This window comes from Eptesicus fuscus, chromosome 22, assembly GCF_027574615.1.
Source record: "Eptesicus fuscus isolate TK198812 chromosome 22, DD_ASM_mEF_20220401, whole genome shotgun sequence".
Lineage (NCBI taxonomy): Eukaryota > Metazoa > Chordata > Mammalia > Chiroptera > Vespertilionidae > Eptesicus > Eptesicus fuscus.
In genome coordinates, this window is record NC_072494.1 from 29,296,602 (window position 1) to 29,319,886 (window position 23,285).

At 50.8% G+C, this 23,285-nt stretch overlaps 1 long non-coding RNA gene across 1 annotated transcript in view; it reads right to left on the bottom strand.

Moving 5' to 3' along the window:
* LOC129147853 (uncharacterized) overlaps positions 1-21,752 on the bottom strand; it is a 262,892-nt gene extending 241,140 nt beyond the window's left edge. The window contains exon 1 of the long non-coding RNA XR_008555070.1: positions 21,525-21,752. This is a non-coding gene — a long non-coding RNA (uncharacterized LOC129147853). The remainder of the gene's footprint in view (positions 1-21,524) is intronic.
* Positions 21,753-23,285: the final 1,533 nt, after the last annotated feature.

The window sequence follows — 23,285 nt, forward strand, 5'->3', positions numbered from 1 at the left end:
ATAATTGCGTGCTTTTGTTGGAGAGCTGCTGCTATTGTTATTTGTCAACCATTTGTTCCTCTCTATTGTTAAGGGGGGGAAAGATTTTTTTTTTTTAATGTAACAGAGATTGTGTAGGTAATGGGCGAACGGGCGGCTGTCCGCAGAATGCCTATGAGGGGTCTTGCTTCCCTGCTACACGGCGGCTCCTCCGTGGCCCTGGCAAGTTGCTGGGACAGCAAGGGACAAAGTGGATGGCCATGCCAAGGTAGGCTTCCGTGTCTGTTCATGTCCCCGATGTCATGGGGCAGAGGCAAGCCAAAGGACAGGCCTAAAAAGGCAGGGAAGAGAGCCACGCCAATGGAAAATGCCTCACCCCACCTCTTCCTCCTCGTTAGCAGATAGAAAAAGATGGAGATAGAGAAGATGAATCAGCTGTACTGTGTTCTCCACCTCATTCTGCTTCTTGAAGTTTAGGGCTAAAGAAAGGCTTGTATTTTTGTGTGTGTTTTTTTTATATATATTTTATTGATTTTTTACAGAGAGGAAGGGAGAGGGATAGAGAGTTAGAAACATCGATCAGCTGCCTCCTGCACACCTCCTACTGGGGATGTGCTCGCAACCAAGGCACATGCCCTTGACCGGAATCGAACCTGGGACCTTTCAGTCCATAGGCTGACGCTCTATCCACTGAGCCAAACCGGTCAGGGAAAGGCTTGTTTTGCTTTTGTAAATGACCGTGACCACAGCCTGCAAAACTCCCGTGGGAAGGAGGGGGAGCATTCTGGGTAAAATAACAACAACATGAAAGAAGCGGTAGCTGGTACACCAGCCGGGACTGCATGGTCCCCAAGGTGCAAGGGGAGCACAGGCACAGAGCTAACTCCATCCCGCACTGGCCTGGAGAGACCAGCCCCGCCTGGGCCTCGCTGTCCCTGGTGCAGCAGGGCCTCCAATCCCCGGAGCAGTGCCCACTGTGGCTGCACCAAACCCAGGATGCTCACCTCCCCAGCAGACAGAGAGCCGTCAAAACGCTTCCAAGTTATATAAACAAATTTCATCTCCTCTGCCTCTCACGGCCCACTTGTTTATCCACGTGTATAGATGTTTCCTAAAACGCACTTACAGAGAAGGGAGAAGAGAAAAGCCCAGCGTAACAGCCAGCTCTAGAAAGAAAAAGAAAAGACAAAACAAAACAAAACAGGGGTGTTGGGGAAAACCAAAGTTGGGCTGGAAAAGCCTTCTTGGGAGCCGCTCTCGGCATTCAGATCAGATAAGAGGTTTATTTTCTCACTTCAATTGGTCTTGCCAATAGGTTGAAACAGAGGCACAATGGCAATGGGCTAAAACATTTCACAGAGCAGTTAAATCTCATTCTCCACAGCTCAAAAAGAACAATCCAGACCGCCTTTGCCGAGGGGAGGCTCCACGGGCTGGAGGAGGCTTTGCGTGTATCCCTGACAATCCTGTACATACTCCAAAACTCACACTAATTAAAAGCAAATAATCAAATACATTCAATTTGAAAAGTTGGCAAATTCGCGTGCATTATTGCGTTAGCACCTTGGCATGGAAATGCTCACATCGTGCTAATCTCGTTGTGCAGAAGAGCTCTTGAGTTCGCTATTCACCGAGCCCGCACCCCTCCTCCCCGCCGCCTCTCCTTTGGGTCTGCCTCCCCCCACCACCCCAGACCCCTGCCACTCACCCACCGACTCTCCCACTTTGACAGCAAAATAAGAAAAAAACTGGGCCTCCAGATGGCCTTTCATTTGGATCTGACAGAGGTGTGCTGGAGAAAAGATGTCCTCCCTCGCACTGGCTTCTTATTCACCCACCTGGAGAGAGGAGGTCAAGTTTGCAGCTCGAAGCCCTTCATTCCCAGTGCTAACCCCCAGTGCTGCCCTCTCTCCTGACGGCCAATGCCCGGCCGGTGTTGCTCAATGGTTGAGCATCAACCTATGGACCAGGAGGTCACGGTTCGATTCCCAGTCAGGGCACATGTTGGGGTTGAGGGCTCGATCCCCAGTAGGGGGCTGGCAGGAGGCAGTTGATCAATGATTCTCTCTCATCATTAATGTTTCTATCTCTCTCTCCTTCTCCCTTCCTCTCTGAAATCAATAGAAATATATATGTTTTAAAATAAAAATATATTTGGAAAAAAAAACAAATAAAAAACTGGTGGCCAAATCTGAGTGAAGAGCTGACAAAATGAAAAGAAACCTTCAGCTCCCATCCTGCTGCCTCTGGGGTTTGAGTGTGTTAGGGGCTGGCTGAGGGGTGAGAGGGGGGAGTTACCCAGAGAAATGCAAAGCTCCTGCCATCAAGGTCAGTGAGATGAGCTCGGACCCTACACAGCGGTGCAGGGGCCCCAAGAAGAGCCAAACCCGTGTGGGTGGCAAAGTTCCACCAAAGTCCTAGACACTGATGGGCTGCATCTCTGTCCTCACCCAGGACACCGGTCCATAAAGCCAGCCAGCCTACGAAAATGCTGGCTCTCTTCCCATAGCCCTTCAGGTACAGTCTTCAGCTGCATTGCTGTGCAGTTTCTGCCCCAACCCAACCCACGTGTGGGGTATCCTTGGAGGATATTAGCACTAAGACAAAGGGGAAGGAGGTAGTGGGGGGGGGGAAGATGATGGAAATTGTGCAAGTCAGTAGATCTGGGTTTGAACATCAGCTCTGTCACTAATAGCTAGCTGTGCAACTTTGTGCCAATCACTTAACCTCTCTGAGCCGCAGGTTCCCCCTCTTTCAAGTCAGGATATCACACAGATCCTCCCTGGTTATTGTAAGTAGGAAATGAGATAATAATATATAAGACCAGCACATTAAATGGCTGATGACTACAACCATTTTTATCCCTAAAAAAAAAAGAATTGAGCCCTAACTGGTTTGGCTCAGTGGGTAGAGCATAGGCCTGCAGACTCAAGGGTCCCAGGTTCGATTCCGGTCAAGGGCACCTTGGTTGCGGGCACATCCCCAGTAGGAGGTGTGCAGGAAACAGCTGATTGATGTTTCTCTCTCATCGATGTTTCTAACACTCTATCCCTAAAATCAATAAAAATATATATATATTTTTTAAAAAGGAGTTGAGACTAAACAGGTTGCCCACGAACCCCCGGCTCACTACAGCCCACCTGGGCAGACAAAGCTGGACGATGAGACAGCTGGGAGGGACGCGGTCCTGCTGGCGGAGGGAGAGCCCCAGGAGCACCTGCAGGAAGGTGCCCCCTGGGAGGTGAAGGGCAGCACATTTCAGCCTCCCATAGACAAGTGGAGAAGTTTATTTTTAACAACTGAAACGGGCTCAGTGGAGCAGTCAGGCCCAGAGAAGTAGGGGGAGGAGAGGCAGGGAGTCACACGGCGGCAGATGCCTTGGCTGGGAGAGAAAGTTCTAGAAAATACGCTGTGGGCTGGGGAACAGGGGGCTTGGGCTCATTTCAGAACAGCCCAGCTCCCTTCCAGACGCGAAATGAGAGCAGCATCCAGAGGGGATCCCGGGAGACCCTGGCGCGCAGGCCTGGCAGCCCAGCAGAGCCGCCTGGGGCCGGGGGAGCCGGCACACTGGGCCTGGTCTTGGAAGCAAAGTTGGGTCACCTGAGAGGGCTGGAAAACCCGCACCCCAGGGAGGAAAAAGAAGATGGGATTTCTCCTGGGGTCGGAACAGGACCCCGCCAGCCGGAGACAATGGCTCCACGAGCCTCAACAACTCCACCCCTGTTGAGGAGGGAACTCAACACCCTGGAGATCGGCGTGTGAAATCTGCACGGGGAAGAGAGTCCTCATTTAGCAGAGAAAGTGCTGTGCTATCTATGTGTGAAAGCTTTTCTAACACTGTTCCCTGCTCTCCATATGGCGAACCTCACCCACATTAGGAGGAACTGGTGAACAAAACTCCGGCAACTTGAAAACGAGAGCGAGTTCCCGGAGCCCATCCCAGAGGCAGCCCCAGCAGGGCGCCCAGCAGTCCAGCAGGGCAGGTGTCCGACACCTCCCCTTGCACCTCACCGCCCCCTCAATCCCAAGATGCTCCCCCCAGGGCAACGCATGTGTCCTCTCAGTGGGTGAAATCACCATCGCCAAGAAATAGAATATTAAGAACCATTTATTGTGTACTAGCTATGCACCAGAAAAGGAAGTAGGTGCCTTGTACATATTATTTCGATTAATCGTCACCCAAACCCTGTGAATAGGTATCTTTTTAAAAATATATATATTTCTTTTATTGATTTCAGAGAGGGAGAGAGAAATAGAAACATCAATGATGAGAATCATTGATTGGCTGCCTCCTGCACGCCCCCCACTGGGGATTGAGCCCACAACCTGGGCATGTGCCCTTGACTGGAATGGAACCTGGGACCCTTCAGTCTGCAGGCCGACGCTCTATCCACTGAGCCAAACCGACTAGGGCTGAATAGGTATCTTTATGCCTATTTATAGTTGGGAAGATTCAGCGGCAGGCTGGTTATTCAATTAAAGTCTAGTTCCTCAGGCCCACCCTCCCCTTCTCCAGATTCAGCCCAGGAGTGGGGGATGGGGTTACTCCAATGGAAGCTGGGGGAGGGGGAGACGGGACCCAGGTGCAGGGGAGGGGAGAGGGTAAGTGGCTGGAAACCCTGATGGTTCCACACCAGGGGGATGTGTGGGGGCCACAGAATCAATGACTCAGACCATGAGGTCAGGAGGGAAATTTAATGATCCATAACCACGCCCCTCGTAGAAAAACCAACTTTCAGAAGACGCTAGTAAAACAGCCAGGACCAGACCACCCTGTGTTCATTCTATGATGCCCTAGAGACTTCCATAAAAGGAACAACCCATCCTGTCCTCCACCTACCGGCCTCTTCCTAGTCCTGTCCCATGTGGAGGGGCCCCTGCAGAAGCAGACCTACTATGTTCTGGCTCGCTTCCTCTCGGTGACCCCCTCCTACCTCTCCCCACACTGTGCCTGTTCCTGACCTCACTAAAATGCAGCAGTTCCTGTCCTCAGTCCCCACCTCCCTTCCACTGATGCCCCTCCAGCCACACCCCTGTTGGCTTCCCCCCCGGGTCTGGGGGCTGCGGCCACCCATCTCCTTCCTCCAGCCTCCCTGGCCCCAGACGGCAGGACAAACCGAAGCTCAGCTCGATGCAAAGATGTTGAGAATGTTTATCTGGGCGATGGCATTATTTACAGCAGCTCCTCGCGGTGCCCCGGGCGTCGCGTGGTTTGAAAGACGCCGCACAAACTAACATTGTGAGCCATTGTTTGTTCCCCCACATTCCGCCGGAGAGAACCAATCTAGTAATCACTGTTTTTGCTCCTCAAATCAGGGACGCTCCATTTTGTGTGCATGGAGGCTAATCTGGAAATAAAGATTCACAGCGAAAGGAGAAGGCGCTCTGGAGGCAGTGGGGCCTGGGAAATGAAAGGAAGGCAGCTGGAAGAGGAAGACAGTGGGAGTGAAGTCAGCAGGAGCCCGTGGCCCCTAGGCGCAGGCTCGGCAGCCCATCCCCGGTGGTGGGAAGTGCCACATCCTATATCCGTCCTGGCAGACAGAACAGGCCCTGGGGAGAGCTGCGCCCCAGACCTGCACGGCCAGCTGCAGTCCGCCCCAAACCTTGCTGCCCACGGGTCTTCACCCCAAGGTCAAGTTCTCTGGAGCTGGGCTGACCCATTCAGAACATGAGCTAGCGAAGAGGAGCAGGGAGGAGAGGAGAAGCTCACACCAGGGGTGGGCATGAGCACCAACCCCAGTCCCCCTTCAAGGACGTGGTAGGCAGGGAGTGGGCAACCAGTGCCTGGCGCTCTGATCCACCAGCTGGATTGCAGCAGTACTGAGTTAGCACTGATCTACCCCTGGCCCGGTGGCCTACATGCAGATGGACCATGGCGGGACCAGCCTGCATTCAGTCCCAGCCAAGGCTCGGCCTCAGCGATCGGGAGTGGTGGCGGAATGATCACCGATGAGGCCTGCACAGTGACTCTGGCCTCACAGCCCGTCCATACCTCATGAAAACAGCGGCCCCTTCTCATTCTCTCCCTCCCCTTTCACCTGCCCCCTCACCTAAGGACCCGGCCACAGGGCCACAGCCTCCTTTTCCTGACTAGGGTGGAGCTTGGCCACTCCCTAACTACCCCCTTCAGCCCAAATCCTACGCACTCTTCAGCATGCAATTCAGATACCACCTTCCCTCCAACACCTTCCACAATCTCCCCACACCCCATGAGAGATGACTCAGTCTCCATTAAGCCCTAGATCTTCAGTTTGTATCTCTACAGAACGCACCCCAACGTGGCCCTTGAAACAGCTGGGCGTGGGTCTGACCCTGCCAGAGGGATGTGAACTCCTGGGGACAGCGCCCCAGCGGGGTCTGGTTTCAGCCTCCTTTACCCCGGCATCCAGCAGAGTGCCTGGCACACTGTGTAATCAGATCACGGGGTCATCCAGCAGCTCCAGGCTAATCCCGGTTTTAGGGGCCAGGTGGGCAGTAAAGGGAGGTGGTCATGGATAATCGACTCGAGGTCCAAGACTTCACTGACTTACCTTCTCCCTTCCACAGGCGTCCCTGGCACTCTGCGGGTTGTTCTGAAAGTTAACAATTCCCAAAGAGTTCACATTCTCTCCATGTGCCAGGTTTGAGCGGGTTGTCTGCCGAGTTAAACTGCGACTGAGTCGCAATTTAACGGGTTTGATGCACGGGGCCTCATCATCCATTACCATGAGCATTTAGAAGCGAGGTAATTACAGGCTGCATTCCTGAAGCTCGAGGATCTGCAGCTACAGTTCTGGAGCTTATTATAATAATGGTGATGGGGAGGGTCCCAGGGATTCCATTTCCAGACTGTTGAGATTGGCAGGAAAGAGCCCCAGAGGAAGGGATGGGGACGCCACTGCCCCTCTCAAGGTCAACTCTACCCCAAGGAGGAAGCCCTGGGCTAAGTAAGCTACCTCCACCTCCAGCCTCCTCCTGAGGGACTGGGGTTGAACTGCCCAGGAATAGAGAGGGTTCCCTTGATTTCTCCTGCCCCCAGCCCCAGTCCTATCCCACCTCATTGCACAGAGACGCCACTCCCTGAGCTTGTCACCCAGGAATTCAGGCAGAATCACTGCTCTGGGGTGAGCTGTAGGACAAAGGAAGCCCTACCTTGATTACAACACAAGGAGAATGGCCCGAGGGGGTAGGCATTACTGAGTTTTCCAGATCTCACTTTTAAAATGCAAACATCCTAGCCCTAGCCAGTTTGGCTCAGTGGATGGAGCATTTTGGCCTGTGGACCAAAGGGTCCCAGGTTCGATTCTGATCAAGGACTCGTACCTTGGTTGCAGGCTCCTCCCCAGCCTGGCCCTGGTCAAGACTCCTGCAGGAGGCAACCAATCAATGTGTTTCTCTCATATCGATGTTTCTCTCTGTCTTTCCCTCTCTCTTCCACTCTCTCTAAAAGATCAATGGAAAAATAATCCTTGGGTGAGGATTAACAACAATAACAAAAAATAAAAATAAATGCAAACGCTCTATTGAGAGAAAATCCATTAAATCACTAATGGTATGAGTAAGTGGGTATGAATCAGTATAGCGGTTTCTTCCCACCTCACGGAAGGGCTTCAGTTTTAGGGAAGGCATTTGATTCCTGGTGGGGTGTGGGAATAAACTCTAGAGGAGAGGGCAGAAACAACGGCACAGCTCTGCTCCCATTCAGCCTGGAATTAACAATTTACTTAATGGATTAATCAATACATGAATTGTTAAGTCAATGAATGGGCCACTCTACTGGATAGCACAGGTCCTATTTTGCCACTCCACCTTTTCAGAAGGAGAGCGCCTCACCCCACCCCAAAGGGTCAACAATCCCAAGGCCCCACCAGGCAGAGCACCATCGGGTGAGGGGAGGCAGCTGAATGTCTGCTCCTAAAGCCGGAGGTGAACGACCTTCACTGAGGTTTTACCCGTTAGGAAGAAAGGACCCTCATGCCCCCCGAGAGCACCTGCCTAACCCCCTCCTCCTTCTCACTGTGAGCCATGCTCAGCCTCAGAAGGTCTTCCAAAGATCTTATCTGCTCTTTCCTTCTGTATTCGTTTCCTAGGGCTGCTGTAACAAATCATCTCGAACCTGGGTGGCTCAGAACAACAGTGCAGCAGGCCAGAAGTCCAACAGTGAGGTGCTGCAGGACTGTCCCCCCTGGAGGCCCTGAAGGAGAAACCACCCATGTCTCTCTCCTGGCCCGCAATCCTCGGCATCCCGTGGCTCGTAGATGAATCACTCCAGTCTCTGCCTCCATTGTCACATCACCTCCTTCTCGGTGTCTATGTCCTTTTCTGTCTCACATAAGAACACTTTCACTGGAATTGGGGCCCATCCTAATCCAGTATGTTCTCATCTCGATTCTTACTTTAATTATATCTGCAAAGACCTTATTTTCAAATAAGGTCACATCTTGAGGTTCCAGGGAGACCGGAACTTTGGGAGGGACACATTCAATGAACTCCACCTTCTTAGAGCAAAAGAAGAACTTAGTGCCATCATAAACGATGAGGGAAGTTTACTGGGATGAGAGGCTCTGGGTCAGGTTCCTCTAACTTAGGGGTGGGGAACCTTTTTTCTGCCAAGGGCCATTTGGATATTTATAACATCATTCACCTGCTGTGAAAACCAGTGGAAACACTGGGATTGAGCAACAAGGCTTCTAAACACCCACAAAACATGTAAAGAGGCCAGTATGACAGACTGTGCCAATCTGCCTAGGAATCAACTCCCCAAGCCCATTGCTCTCTCCTGAAGATGCCTGCCGCACTCTCTTACCCATGCCTATAGGTACAGCTGAGAGGCCTTTACATCTGACCCAATCTTCAACCTCTCTCAATCACTGCCCCTGCAGAGCTCAGCCCAATTCCGCCTCCACTCCCAGGAGAGATGCAGAAATGCACCCATTTTTAATGGCCCAGCTCCACCAGGAGCTGTCAGCTTTGACCACGTCAGCCTGATAGCCCACTGCACTTCCCATTGGTGCCACCAACGTCAGCAATTGATTAATGCCACCTTCAAGAGTTGCTGTATTATCAACTAACCCACTCAGTCACGTGGGGGCAACCTCTACCAACCTGGATGCCCAGGAGTGCCCACCTCTCCCATCAGGGCATAAGCCAATTTCATCCTCCCTCTGGGCTCAGGGATGGCCTTGGCCAAGGTCAGAGAGCACTGAGAACCCCAGTGTCTCCCACCCAGTTTCAAGCCACAACAACCCCCCTACAGAGGCCCGCAGCAGTGTCTCTAATGGTCTCTCTGGAACTTTCAGCAAAGGCCCAACGGCCCACTGTACCACAGAGACAAGGGGTGTCACCCTCTCAGGGGCCTGCAGAAACTCAGAACACCTTCCTGCCACAGCTCCTCCCTCTCGGCCAGGTGAGCCTTCACCTCTGCCAGGCACCTGCCTTGGCCTTCCTCCCCATTTGACTTTCCTTCGCCACTACCCTGCCATTTGGCCTTGCCATCATATAAAAATGTTTTCTATAAAAGTGGTACTGGGTTACACAGCCAGTAAATGAGAGGGGTGGGAAAAGAGGTCAGTGGCCGGCAGCACTGGAGGGTGGGCAGTGATGTGCTCTGACATCGCTGTCACGCTCCCTCATTTATCTGGCTCACTTACCCTCCATCCTGGTCTCACTATCACCCAGCGAGCCTTTGTGGATAGAACAACCCTCCCAGGCTGCATCCTCATATTCCTTGGCTTGTTCTGTTCCATGGACTCTGTCTGACCCCTTCAGATCTGCATCCTGCCTTTTTTTTTTTTTTTTTTTTTAAGCATCTCCTATGTGTCAGACAATACTCTAAACTGACAAATTCCTTATCTCGGAGAGCTTATATCAGGGGTCCTCAAACTTTTTAAACAGGGGGCCAGTTCACTGTCCCTCAGACTGTTGGAGGGCCGGACTATAGGTTAAAAAAAAACTATGAACAAATTCCTATGCACACTGCACATATCTTATTTTGAAGTGAAAAAACAAAATGGCAAAAAACACCTGCATGTGGCCCGCGGGCCATAGTTTGAGGATGCCTGGCTTATATTCTAGCAGGCCGAGTTTCACGCATCTCAGTTCAACTGCCATTTATCAAACATCTGCTATGTAGCTGGAGAATGCAAAGAGGCATAAATCCCACAATCACTGGTGACAAGAAGCGAGCCATTGGAGAGGGGGGGGATAGCAGTGTTAGACAAATAGGATGTATATTCAAATGCCACAAGTGTGTTCCTTTCCACTCTCTCACCTTAATTCTTCTTTCCACCTCTTTGAAAATAAAAGTATAGATGAAAACCCGGTGGTGAATTTTCTCCCAGAAAATTAGGCTAGACTATGCGGTGGTAACAAACCCTGAAATCTCAAAGGCTTCACACATTGGTTCTTGCTCCTTCAAAGTATCTCGTAGATCAGTGGGTCTCACCTCCATCTGTGACACCAACATCTCAACACGCGGCTTCCAGCCTGGCTGGGCAAAGGAGGACTCGCAGCCCTTCTGATGTGCTCTGGCCTGGACGTGGCATCCAGCACTTCTGCTACCGTCCATTGGACAGGCTTCGTCCTGTGTGCCTGCCTCTCAGGGAGGGTGCTGGGAAATGCATGAGCTCCGTAGTCCAGGCACCATCGTATCTCTTCCATGCAGCCCACAGGGCTTCTTATACTCATCTTCAAGGGTCAAACACACACTGACCAACTCAATGCAAAGGAGGACTCCTACTTAGAGAAAAAGAATGTCCACAGAGAATACATTAAAACACTAGAGCAAATATATATATAAAAGGGGTGATGTTAAATGGGCAACATGTTTGCCATAAACGTAAGTAACAGTCAAATGATCAAAGGGTATTTATTAAGCATCTTCAGTGTCTCAGAGGAAATACATTTCCATGGTCTGTTCCATGTTTGAGGCATGTCCAAGTGCTGGGCAACAGGCAGGCCATTCCTTAGGTCAGGGGTCCTCAAAATTTTTAAACAGGGGGCCAGTTCACTGTCCCTCAGACCGCTGGAGGGCCGGACTATAGTTTAAAAAAAACTATGAACAAATTCCTATGCATACTGCACATACCTTATTTTGAAGTGAAAAAACAAAATGGCAAAAACACCCGCATGTGGCCCGCGGGCTGTAGTTTGAGAACGCCTGCCTTAGGTCTTCAGATTCCAGACACTGGTTATGGCTGCCAGGGCTGGTTTCTACTCAATCTCAGTTCCTTTCCATCCCTTCTGGAGTTCCTCACTTCCACAGTTACACAGAGGAAATGAACAAAAACCTCTATTCCTCTCTCTCTCTCTCTCTCTCTCTCTCTCTCTCTCTCTCTCTCTCTCTCTTTCACACACACACACACACACACACACACACACACACACACAGAATCTATATCATGGAAGCCCAGCTAGGGTGAGTAATTGTCAGCTTCAAGGCTGACATGACGACACTCAGTAGGTTGAATTCTACCTCTAGGATGTCCGCCTGTAGGAAGGACCTTGAGGGCTGGGACTGCCACCCTTTTCTCCCTCTCTGGTGAGCAGAGAATGCTCAGTGCCAGGACCCCCTCACCCTCGGGGCTACTCCAGCAGGGCCTGCATGTAAACGAGCCTGGGTTAAGGTCCCAACTCTATATAACTTCTGGCAAGCTAGGGTCTTCCCGTCTGTTTTGTCATCTGTAAAATGAAGGTAGTCGGCATTTCTCAGGAGTGACAGCAGACTGCATGTGACAGTGGGTGACAGAGCCCAGGCTCCACGGTGAGGACTCCGTGAACAGAGCTGCTTCGTCACCCCCACTAAGCCGTCACCTCTAGACTCAGTGCATTGTCAGAGGCTGTGAGATGTCTGAGGGGATGGAGGGGGGTGGTTATTGTTGATGGCTGTCTTGTTTTAACTATCCCTTGGATACCTGGACACTTGCAATCCACATAGAAGAGCTGTGATTAACCAGCTAGTTCAGGGAAGGATCTAATCCAGTGGTGCCCTGTATACTAGGATGAGAATGGGCTCTTTACACAGGAGTGTGAGCAGTTCTAACTCTCTAGGGGCCACCACCCACCTTTCCTCTGACCTTAGGAGGTTAGGGGAGGTCAAGTGAAGGCTGGGGAAGGCTGGTGACCAATCTGAGAAGCTCACTCTGTTGGTCACATGTCCCTCCCAATTCCATAAAGTTGCTTCCCAGATAGTCAAATCTAAGGAGAGGGGAAAAAAATACAACTAAAAAATAACTAAGCAAATAGCCCTTTTTCCACTATCATTGTCAAACTGCAGCACCAGCTATGAGGACCGCACCCGAGTGGGGCGTCTCCAGTCTACTTGCAGGATTCCTAAAAAATTCCAGGCGGGTCACACAAACCAAGCTCCCTGTGGAACCGGTGGAAATTCCCCAGCCCCATGCCTGCTCCCTCTGGGTCACTGGCCCCTCCACCTGTGTCATCCTTTGTAACTGGGCAGCTCCTGTTTTCCAGGCCGGGTGTAGCGACCCCAGACAGCAGACACCTCAGGACCTATCTTTTGGTCTCACAGGCCAGCATCAGGCCCCTTGGATGCTCTCCAGCCCCAGCAGGTGAGGAGTGACCCTTGACCTGTCCCTCATCTGGGTCAGAGGAGGCACTCCACCATGACCCACACTGTCCATTTCTTCTCCATCCTCACTCCCTCCAGAGGCCCCTGTCCTCCCTCCCACCGACCTATGGTGTGTTGCCGGCTCCTCCGCCCGTCATTCAGTCTGGCCACATGTTCTTATGGAAGAGGAAAGGTGGGCAGAGAGAGCCTAGCCTTTCATCCGGGCCCTTCTTGTCCAACCTTTATCCGAGAAAACCAGATTGCTGCTGCTACGGCTGCTACTGCTGAAATTAATGGAAACTGGCAGGGAAATCTTTTGTTTTTCCAATCCTGGATTTTGCCAAGCAAACACAAGGATCATGTTGAAAATGGCTGCTGTGGAGGAGTCGGTTTTGGGGTGGTGCGAACAGTATCCCACACCACCCTCACCACGAACAGTGCACATGCGCACACCCTGAGTCCTCTCCAGCTCGGAGAGGCTGGCTATTTTCTTTTAATGCAAATAAAATGTTAAACGGGAAACCTTTCAGGATCACTGCCACGGACAAGAACCAAGTGCCAGCTTCCCTTCTCTCCCATGACAGCAGCTCCAACCCGACATTTTGGGACGTGGAGATGCCGACTTCGGGCTCAGCGGAACGGAGCCAGAGAACCTGGAGAGAAGTCTTGTTTCTTGCAGAAGGACTGTGTCCTCCGTATCCCGATCCTTATCAACCTGGCCTGAGGTCTGGTGCCCAAAGGGGTGGCCCTACAGGGAGCGATGGACAGAGATAAACATGGGGAGCATCAAAAGTGCACATTTATTTCCCAGGTGAAGAAGGAATCCTTTTCCACACACTCTGAATAGGTCACAACTACCACGGTCTCCTCCCCCTGGTTTCCACCTGGTTTCATCCCACAAATAGAACTGAAAGGGGGATTGGATTACGACCAGGGACTTGAAAGGCAGCGTTTGTCCCTTTCGGGCAGGGCGGCTGCAGCCTCCGCTTCACTCCACCACAATCAGTCCCAGCCCCATTGTTTTAGGGCAGAACAAGAGGGGATCTGCCGAGCTGCCCCTACAGAGGCTTTTGTTAAAACAGAAACTTTGTGTGGCCTGAAAGGAAGGGAATTAAGTAGAGGTGTGAACTGAACACGGCATTTGGTTTCCACAGGTATCGCTTGAGAAGGGGATAGCCCAGGGAGGGGGGGGTGAGAGACCCTGGGCGCCATTGTTGGCACCAGTCAGTACACCAGTGGCCTTGGGTGCTGTGGTCTCACTTTCAAATCCTCTTTGATGATCCCAGTCCTCACTGATCTCTACTGTCTCTAGACTCCTAGGGAACATTTCCCTCCCCTATATGAGTTAATATTCAATCAAATGCACTTCATACACTATTTATGTGGAGGTCAGCTCAACCCAGTAGGAGAGTAAGAGCCTCCAAGAGGGAGCCTGTGTCATATTTGTCTTGAATATCCCATTGGTCCTGACATAGCAGGGCTCACTAAACATATATAGAAGAAACAAGGGAGGGAAGGATGGAGGAAGGCAGGTAGGTAGATAGGGAGGGTATAAAAGTGTGTGTTGACTAGCAAAATGAATGCAGTGGTAGTTATGTACTCACTGAACAAGACTAGGGAGGGTAGTGTCCCCACTATTGGGGCCCCACCTAGATGCCCTTTACCAGGCAGGTGTTTCCAACCCCCGGGTGCTGTGAATATTAGCTCACAGTTTCCCTCTTCTTCAAAGAATTGCCTTCAGCAGAACAGCAGCCACCTAACCCCCAGATGACATCCACCGCCCTGAAGTCGGCCTACAGCCAATAGCTGACCTACCCAGGGGTCCAAAGGCAGCCCTTAGCCTTGGATTGGGACAAACTCTGTGGTGCAGGTTAAACCCAGAGCTCTCTATGGACCGGGCTGAGGCCAGACTCTAGTGGGGACCACATCCTTGCTTTGTAGCTTCTCAGCGCTACCCCACCTCCCTGACTCCTTTCTCCTGAGGGTTCTCCCTCCATAAGCCACAGACACCCAACCCCTACCTCTAGCTCTGCTTTGAGGAAATCCAAAATAAGAGAGGCCAGGTCAGGGGAGACTAGAGGGCTCGCCTCTCTCTTCCAGTTTAGCTTTCTCTTGAGATGAGAGCAAGGCTGCCCCAGACACTGGTCATTACTAACATCAGTAAATCTGCTCAGCGGAGTCTGGGTAACATACTGCCCCCTTCTCCCAGGTCAGTGTTTACATTGATTAAAATAAACTAGCATCTCCATCCCAATTGACGGACTTGGTAAAAGCAACCAGTTCACACCTATTACGAAAATAAAGGAAATGAAAAGGCACGCGAACAAGGATGAGCTGGAAGAAACCTTGAACAGCTTTTGAAGATCTGGGGAGCTGCACCTATGTATCCGGTTGGAAACAGAAAACAGGTGGTATACTCAAACTAGAATAATACGGGGCCTATTTCAAAAGTGTGGGCAAGGTATAGGGAAATCACAAGGTGTGGTACCCAGGGCTAGAAACAGGTGTCAGCACGCACAGGGGGAGGATGGCTACAAAAGGAAAGAAGAGTCACAGACATAGACAGCCCAAGGGCACCCCTCACAGAGAGAGCCAGAGGGGGAAACACCCTCTTCCCCTCTCTGCCTCCTACCAGGGCTCCCCTACGAGAAGCCAGAGGGCAAGAGAGCCGCTGGGGAGGTACAAAGGTGGGCCTCCCAGGGCTGAGAGGCAGAGCTGGAAATGGTGACAGTGCATCTGGAAGAATAAACAGGAAACATGCAGCATGTCTCTAAAAATTATATTTTAAAAATATTTTTAATTTTAAAAATATATTTTTCATTGGCCCATGACCTGTTCTCAATGCAGAATGATCCCAGGCCTATTCTATTCTTTTCTGATGTGTCAAGTTTCAACTCTTCAGACAATCATAGTTCTCCCTATGAGTATATAGGGAGGAAGTAACTGAATAAGTCCATTCTCATGCATCCACTCATTCATTCAGCATCACATGGATGTGCCATGGACCACAGTAGGAGCTGCGGACACAAAGATGAACAAGACCAATAGGTCTCTGAACCCATGGAGCTTATGTTGTCCCTCCTCCTGCCCAACTGGGAACCTCGCCCACCTGGGAGAAATTAGATCCTCAGTTCTCCTTGTTATTACTCATGTCATGTGAGGACTTTTGGTGTCCTCAGTGTTCCAAATGGGAGGCTGAAATCTCTGTGCAGGGGTAAGTCAAGGAGCAAGACAGCCTAAGGTGGAAGCTTGCTTCATCTGAGAGGTCAGATGAGCTATCTCCTGGAGACAGACACCAGGAGATAGGGTGGGGCTAGGTCCCACTGAGCCGTCAATGTCAGCGTGATCTCCGTTGACCCTCAAAGCTGCAGGTGTCTGGGACATTCAGGGTACCTTGTGTGCTTGTCTTCCTTCCCTACTAGACTGCTCGCCCCTTGAGGCTGTCTGGCACTGTATTTGTAAAAAGGATAAATGGCTCAGGGCCCAGTCCTGTCATAAGATCTGAAGCCCAAAGCCACCTCTGTGACCCACCTCCGAGCTCCTTGGGAAGCATTCAATAACCATTCATTCAATTATACTAACCTTTTTTATTATCCACCGGGGAGACAAAACACACACAAAAAAGGGGGGGGGGGGGGGGCTCTGGAACAAAGGGAAGAGTTCAGGCAGCTCTCTAAAGCAGCTGTAAAGCAAAGCTGAGGGTCCAAGGAAAGAGATGGTCTACACAGGCTGGGCTCACTCGGGACAGACTTCCCGGGGGGGAAGGAGACCTTCCATTCATTAGTGATGTAAGAGTGGGAAGGAACAGGCTCCATCTCCTCCTACATGTCCATGAAAATCCACACTGCATGGGAGCAAGGACGGCTCATTCCACTGATCAGCGGCCACCATCGTGCCCAACACGCAGGATAACACAGCACCTGAGGTGCCGCACAAGCAGCTGGGGTCACGGAAAGAGCTCTGGTCTTTGTGGCAGACAGACCTGGCTGTTGGTTCTGGCTCTGTCACTTACTGGTATTTGATCTTGAGCACTTAACCCTTCTCCATCTGAGTCTTTGGATTTGAAAAGATGGGTCTGATGCCTTCCTCGAAGGCTGATAAGTTCATAAAATAATCCACGTGAATGTACCCAGCACCGTGCCTTCTGGGTAGTACATGCTCAGGAAAACAAGACCTACTGAGCAGAAGGAAAACGAAAAGAGTAGCCAGGAAGGAAGCTAAAAAAAAATGCTCAGAGTTCCAAGACTCTAGGCATGGCCCCTGCCCACCCTTATCTCAAATAGTCTTTTAAGTTCTCATTTTAATTTGTTCATTAAAATAAAAACAAAACTTGGGCACATAGATGTTTTCAACAATGTGATAAATACAGACAATGTAGAAACAATATAGGAAACAGATGATTTGGTGTTGGGACAGCTGGGTTTCAGTCCCAAAGCTGCTGCTAGTTAGTATGACCTGGGGCAAGTCACTTAACCTCTCTGGGCCTCAGTTTCCTCATCTCTGAAAAGGGCAGAGAGGGGGGAGTGTCTGGCACGAAAGAGAAGGAAGCTAATGGATTAAGCTAGCTGACTCATAAATTTTCCAGACTAAAAAGTGCATATTGCTATAGCATGAATTATAAACGGATGGGCAAATACTTGTTTATCCTTTCTTTCTTGTGATTTAAAAAAATAAATGACTACAAATTTATTTCAAACTCAAGGGAAAGATTTCAATGAGTTTTCACTTCAATACCTCCTGTTTTCTTTTCCTTTTTCTCCTTCTTTTATTAAATTTGTTGGGGTGACATCAGGCCCAATAACTGGCTCCCATGGCTCAGGAGTGCCTCTCGGGTACTTCTTCAACCTCAGGACAGCCCTCCACCCTCCCTTCCTTCCTGGCTTTACCTCCCTATCACCTGGGCAGCAGCTTCTGAGGAGGAATGAGAAGACAAGATTTAAAAAAAAAAAAGCCTGGCTGGTATAGCTCAGTGCTTGAGCACTGACCCATGAACCAGGAGGTTATGGTTTGATTCCCGGTCAGGGCACATGACAAAGTAGCAGGCTCCATCCCCAGTGGCAACAGATCAATGATTCTCTCTTAGCGCTGTCTCTCTCTCTCTCTCTCTCTCTCTCTCTCTCTCTCTCTCTCTCTCTCTCTCTCTCCTCCTCCCCCCCTTCCTCTCTCTGAAATCAGTAAAAACATATTTTAAAAAACCAAAACAAACAAACATGGGACCAGAATGTCCAGGTTCCTCACCCCTGCCCCTGCCTCTTTTTCCTAAGACTTTCTAGCAAGTCAGCCCACCCCAGGTTCTCAGGCCCCAGCCCCTGCCATGCCTGAGCCTGAAAGACCACAAGGCACGTGCCTGAAGCAGAATCTCTCTGCTAAAAATACCCCGCATTCCTGCGTAGCTACAAAAGCTCTCTCCTCAAGCCCAGGGACAGCCGAGCTAAAAACAGTCACCAGCAGCTTCCAGTGGCACGGGCAGCAAAGGTAGAGGGGCCTGCAAGCAGCGTGCCCACTCAGCCATCTGCCATCTTGGCCCATCCTGGCTCCCTCCTCCCAACAGCGAGGGGCATCTCAGTGCCGCCCGATGGGCTTCTAGGGTGATGGGTAGGTGAGGGTTGGCTGCCTCACGCACCCACTGGTCCACAGGCTGTCTGGCTCAAAGTCTGGACATCATTTGGGAAAAGGTGGCAGAGATAGGGGAAGGCTGTCAGAGCAACTTCGGAAAGCCGTACTGCCTACCAAAGACAAGAAGTCTGTGAGTTTAGGCAGTCTTTGAAGTAAGTGACTTTCACCTCCTTAACTAAAATAAGAAGCCATGTATGGGAGGGGAAGAAGAAAGTGCTGGATTCACGCCAAGCACAATGGCTAAGGTTCACATCTTCCAGGAAGATGCCCAGGGATCTCCATCCCTGCAGGGACGACCTCACAGCCACCTCCTCCAGCAAGCCCGCCAGGCCCTCCGTGCATGAGCTCATCCTGTCTATGTGGACCACACCGGCTTTACAGCAGGGAGGAGCCCGCTGTCTCGTGCATTTCAGGGACTGAGCAATATCTTTTGAATGAATGAAAGACCAAGTGAAACATTTCCATTCATAATGCCTCTATGATTTTGTAGCTAAACAGTCCTGTTAGCTTGAATCTCTGTGTTTTGTCTCCGACTTCAGACTAGCATCTCCCTGAGGCAGGTACTCATCTTTTTGTTAGCATACAGCCCCTGGGGCTCAATGTTGTTTGCTGAGTTTTCAAGCACTGATGAGCGAATCATCCTGTGGACTCTCGATATACAGACACTTATTTAATACAGAGGCAGAATATTATAGGAATCACTCTTATTCAACTCTAAATCTGATTTCTTAAAGAACTGGGGTGATTATGAACACAAAGGGATCAAGCAAAATAAGGGCGAGAAAAATATAAGGGAGGAAAATAAAATGAAGCCAGGGGTGAATTGTAAATAAGTGGTACCCTAGGAGGTACACAGTAAGAAATGGACTACAATTTGGTACTGAATTGCCAAGAAAAGAAGAAAACGTGGACAATTACACACATTTCAAAGTCCAAACATCAAATAAATAAATGTAGAAATAAATAAACACATCCATGCACACAATGCAATCCTTTGAATCTAATGTCACAAACACACATCTTAGGGGGAAGCGTGAGTGGCTCAGCAAAACCACTCATTCCCACGAATGGAAACAGAGGTCAAAGTGCATGTCTTTGCCAACATGAGACAGAGGGTTTCTTCCTATCTCTGTTGAAAGCATGGCAGGTATTGACTAAAAAAAAAAAAATAATATATATATATATATATATATATATATATATATGTTTAGTCAACCACCAAGAAAAGTGAGTCAGAAATAACAGTCAAAAGGCTGAGGAAAGTTCCTCTGCACACCTGACGATTTTTGCCACTGTGTCCCCTCTCTCCTAGCACTGCCCATGGCCCTCTTTCCCGGTGGCCTTGAGCAGACTCACTGCAGCAGGATGCACAGAGGAACCTCTATTGGGAGGGGACCTGGGCTGGTATGAAAGTCTCCCCATAGCACAGCGTGTCCTCTCTCTCCTTCCCCTGGCCCTGCCCCTTCACTCCTCAGTACCATTAGCTCTTACCCTGCCTAGCTCTTTGGAGCTTGGTTCTTAGATGCCTTTCTGGCTTCTTTGCTACCTCTCTGCCTTGACCTCCAGAATTTCAGATCAGCTGCTAGTATTCCTGGATTCTGACTCGCCCTAACATAGATGACATAGACAGTGTGTGTGTGTGTGTGTGTGTGTGTGCGCGTGTGCGTGCGCGGTCCTGACTCCTGAGCCTCAGCACTCCTCCAACCTTAAACTCCCTGCCCTTCTAGGACTTCCCTGAGTGCTGACGGACCATCCTTCCCAGTAGAATTCTAGTAAGTCAGAACCAATGCTTTGTTCTACAGGCTCAAAAGCAGTACAAACATTTTTAACTGGCAATGAACAATTTCTTTAACCCTAGGACCACTGGGGACTGGGTGGAGCCCTTTGAAGGTTTGTGGGGAGAAGAAATTTTGATAAAAAGAAAGAAGGGGAGTAGGACAAAAATGAGAACAGCGGGAGAGATGAGAAGACAGAGTAGGGGTAGTAGGGGTATAGTCTTCTGCAAAATGCTAACTGAGGGCGGAGTTGGATCATCTGAGCAATGGGCTGCCCAGCCTCCCATTCAGCGGAATAGTCCATAGAGATGAGAAGAAGGGAAGGCAGGCTGGGGAGGGGAACCTGCTGTACCAAGGCAACTCTCAACCATTTCATAGCACCAACATCATATCTTATGTGCTGGACACTTTCGTACCTTTTCCAAATGATGAAGGTAGATGACCCATTGATTTGCTTGAATCCCCATCACGGCACGTAACACTGACTTATAACTGAGTGCCCCCCCCCCCCCCCCGCCCGCCCACCAACATCAGCTGAGACCTGGGGGCAGGTCTATGTCTTCTGTGGCGAACCAGCACGGCCATGGCATACTCTGCCCCACATTGGGCACCTTATGTGCCGTGCCAGCTCAGCCCGGTTTGGTGAGCCTGAGAGGGGGCGGTGAAGGATTAAGAAAAGACAGACAAGAGAAGAAAGCTGGGTCTGGGTGGAACGCTGTCCTCTCTGACGGAGAGCTAGTGACAGTGCCACGGACTACAAGCCGTGTCTTTATTTTATAGCAGATTCCACAAGGCAAAGTAAGGGCGTGGTCAAGATGTTTACAACATTCTCGTGGGTTTAGATCCTACTCAATTACATGCACCTGAACTCTATCAAGCCCACATCACTCAGACATGTGGGGCCACGTGTTCAGACCATAGGTTCAAGCTTACAACAATAGCTGTTGGCTATAATTGTGCTGGGATGGCTTTGCCCCCCCAAGCTGGGACTTGCACGTGGCCATGAGAGGACTGTGCCCTCTCATTAGTCCGAGGCTTGAACCTGTCCAAACACTGTAGCCGTTCTCCACAGTCTTCCTCATCTTGCTTCCCAGTTACTAGCAGAGGGCCAGGCCCAGGTGCTTGGTAAACATGTATAAAACATGTATTTGGCCCAGTGACATGTAATCAGTCAAACAGAGTCCTGAGGGTGGGCACCCAGAATATGCCACACCTTCTGCTGAGTGTGGAGAACAACCTTTCTGTTCTCAAGGACACTGGAGCATGGAAAGAGAGACCAGGGCCACAGTAACAAGAGCGCCTACCGTTTAGCGAGCCCTCACTAACTCCAGGCACTACGCCAACATTTTACCCACGTTATCTCATTTAATCCTCACCACGTCTCCACTTCATGGAGGAGGGTCCTATGTTAATGGTGGAACCAAGATTCAAAATGGCCTCTTTCAGGCCGCAGAGTCTAAGATCCAAGCCACCAGATCACCCTAGTTCTTCCTCTGGGCTATTTCCATCTGGCCCCTGAGCCTGCCTCCAGTTCCTCCTTTGAGCCTTTACCATGGCTCTGGCCTGCTCTGAAAGGCCCACCTTCCCTCCACCAAAGTCTTTCTCACCTGGACTGCCAGCCCTGACTCGGAACATCTCAGATGTAAATGGTGTCTGTGCGCTGTTAAATGTCCGCAGCACACCGCTGCCTGGAGCCCTGGCTCGCCACCTCGTTCCCCGACCAGTTTCTCGCACCATAAAACGTGCCCATCCTTATATTAAGTGGCAGCACGCGATGAGACTTGTAGACGCAGACATCATCAGAAGTTTCGGTGACCGGTGACCAGAGGAGGAAGGTTTGCTGCAGGAAGGGAATATGGAATCCATAATAAATCTTCCTCAGTTCACGCTGTCCCTTCAACCATCACTTTTTGAGACCCTACCATGTGCAAGACTCCTTACGAACATGGTCATATTAAATCCTTCACAGAGGAGAACTCTGAGGGGGGATGGTTCAATAGCTTTCCCAAGGTCACTGGGAGATTACCCGCCAGGCCTCGGGCTCTCCCCACTTCGTCATACCCCCTGGACTCCACACCCAGGGCACGTCAGGTCCCGGGTTCCAATTCCCCAGCATGTGCTCCTGGCCAATGGCAGCCAGAGCGGGAGCAGCTGGGAGACGCTGTGGCAGGGAGGGGGTGGGGAGACGGGCACAGCTGTTCTGCTGGAGAACTGGGAAGAAGACCCCACTCCTGGAGGCCTCGCCAGCCGCTCTGCTGGTGAGTTACAAGCTGCCACCGCACTCACGCCCTCATCCTCGGCAAGAGGGGCAGCTGCACTGCTCGCTTCTGTGTGTGTGTTTTATGGACCCGGGAAGGAGGGGAAATCCCTCTCCCACCACCCTGCGAGCACAGAAATAAATAATTAAGACCAAAGTTTGCCAGACTCGCTGAAGCATCTCTGCAGAGGGACCTTTCTCGCAGGAGACCATCACGAACACCCAGTGCAGTCATTCCCCCAGCAACGAGCATCCACGCCTCTCAGAGGCCATGCTCCGCTCTACAAGTGTCCTGTTTTTACCTGGCCTTGCAGGCTGCAAATCCTCCAGGGACAGAGGAGGAAGCTGGGCCCAGCAGAGCAAAGCCCCCAGCAGAGGAGTGGGGGAGCAGTGCACCCAACGAGGCAGACGAAAGCAAGTGGCACACTAGATGGAGCACGGTGGGGAGCAAGGTCTAGAGCAGTGGCCGGCAAACTCATTAGTCAACAGAGCCAAATATCAACAGTACAATGAGTGAAATTTCTTTTGAGAGCCAAATGTTTTAAACTTAAACTTCTTCTAACGCCACTTCTTCAAAATAGACTCGCCCAGGCAGTGGTATTTTGTGGAAGAGCCACACTCAAGGGGCCAAAGAGCCGCATGTGGCTCGCGAGCTGCAGTTTGCCGACCATGGGTCTAGAGCAATGGTGTGCTGCTGAATGCTGACCAGCCAGCTTTCCAAAGAAGAAAAGGCCCTGACTATGGCCATGGCTGGTTTCTGGAGTGCACACACTCTCTCGCCGCGGCTGATTCCAAGCTACCAATGGTTTGACAACTGTCTTGCAAACTTCCTAAGCTTTAGCAATCAGCACCAGCAGGAGCTGGATCCAGCAGACCCCTGGAAAGATACTTGTCCAAAGGGAGCTTGCAGGCCAGGTTTGTAGCCAGGATCCAGGAAGGCATGTGGGCAGTGACAACCACCACCACCAGCAGAGCCCCTCCCTGGAAAGACTGCGCGCAGATGGCCTTCCATGAGGTCACCATCCACCACCCCTCAGCCCTCAACCTGTCCGCAGCCCACCCCCTACACCCTCTCTCCTCCATCACCTGTGTCTTCTGCTGTGTCTAATTC